The sequence below is a fragment of the Lactuca saligna genome, chromosome 7, assembly GCF_052625555.1.
Source record: "Lactuca saligna cultivar CGN05327 chromosome 7, ASM5262555v1, whole genome shotgun sequence".
Taxonomy (NCBI): Eukaryota; Viridiplantae; Streptophyta; class Magnoliopsida; order Asterales; family Asteraceae; genus Lactuca; species Lactuca saligna.
The window spans coordinates 54,634,120-54,636,007 of NC_136423.1; positions in this window are offsets into that span (position 1 = coordinate 54,634,120).

Genomic DNA, 1,888 nt, shown 5'->3' on the forward strand with positions numbered 1-1,888 from the left:
CTGAATCTGGCTGAGGAGCTCAAACAGATTCACAACACCTTCCATGTTTCTCAGATTTAGAATTTTGTCGTTGATGATTCAGCAGTGGTTCTTTTGGATGATATTCAGGCTAATGATCGCCTGAATTATGTTGAAAGGACAATGAATATTTTGGATAGGAAGAAGAAGGCCTTGCACAACAAGCTGGTATCATTGGTCAAAGCTCAGTGGCAACATCAGAAGGGTTCCAAATGGACTTAGGAACCCGATGCCGATATGTGAGAGCACTACCCTGAGTTATTTGCAGCATCATACTTTTAGGATGAAGTATGATTCAAGTGAGGGAGAATTGTAACACCCAGATGTAATGTCCCAAAAATCAAAGTAAAATTTTCACTTTTAAATCACAATTCCATAAAACCACAAGTTAACAAAAACATTGTTTACAAATCATAGTAAGTCGAAGTATCAAATTATACTATCAATCAACATAAACCGTGGGATGATGTGTAAAATCATGCCTACACTTTTTCCCGCTCATCAGAAGTACCCGAAACATTGAAATACAAAGTGTAAGACAAAACTTAGTGAGCTTCCCAAAATACCCACACTATAAACAAATACATATACATTACAATCATACATATATGGTTTGTTGGTCCTTGACGTTAACCCAATCATACCGGGTTTGTTGGTTTACAACACAGAGCAGTAAAACCTCAACCCAACCCCCCAGGGTTTGTTGGCACGTGGCCTCAACCCAACAATCGAGGTTTGTTGGCACGTGGCCTCAACCCAATGATCCAGGTGTATTAGCATGTGGCCTCAACCTTACCATATCGGGACCCAATTACATACTGTTAATCCAAAATACTCTATAAGTCCCAAAGTCAAACTTGGTCAAAAAGTCAACGGTCAAACTGGCCAACTCATACCAAGTACGCTCAACGTACTTAGCACATACGCCCCATGTACTCACAACCCAAAACGGGTCTCACGCTGGGTACACTCAACATATGTCCAGGTACACCCAATGTATGCAATGTCTTAATAACCCAACTTATAAGGACTTAATCCATTAAGCCACTTGTTTAAGTCATAGACCAGTCCCAAATGACACTCCAAACCATAAATTTCCAAATTTATGGTTCTACATGTCTACATCAAGCCCAACAACAAAATTAACCTTAACTATTCTTAACCACAAAAGCTCTTAATCACTTGCATGAGGGAATCCAAGCGGCCAAGGTCACATTTTTATAACTCTAGACATGGTAACACGTCCAAAAAGATAGTCCATATATTCTATAGCGTGTCATACACAAGAAAATCATATTTTGGGGACAAAAGCTCATAATATAATCATATAAATACGATCTATCAAGTTGATCACCAAGGTATAAACTTTAAACATTCTGGAGGGCGAGAATAATCCAAGCTTCATCACCAACTTCTTCTTCCATTAAAATACACAAAACACACTCTCAAGCTTCAAAATGAAACAACAGGGCTAGGGTTTGCAAGGGGGAATGTTTCTAGTGATGGAGGCTAGAAATAGAATGAGGGAATGGAACTTAAGGTTCAATATATAGGGTCCAAACCCTAAAGATTAGGGTTTATGTCCAGACATAGTACACCCAGCATAGTCTCCAAAACGCCACCGTTTCGCCTAATGCACCCTACATCCAACATACCATCCATGTACGCCCAGCATAAGGGCCAAAGTTGCAAATATTACAAATAAAGGTAGAAAAGGGAAATTTACGAAGACTCGGGTGTAACACCGGACATAAGATGTTTTCTTATTTGACCCAAAAGTATATTTATGTTGCAAAATTGGTCCTTACGCTAAGCGTACTTGGGGGTACACTTGGTGTAGCTCAATTGAATGGGTAGTTTGTGCATATAA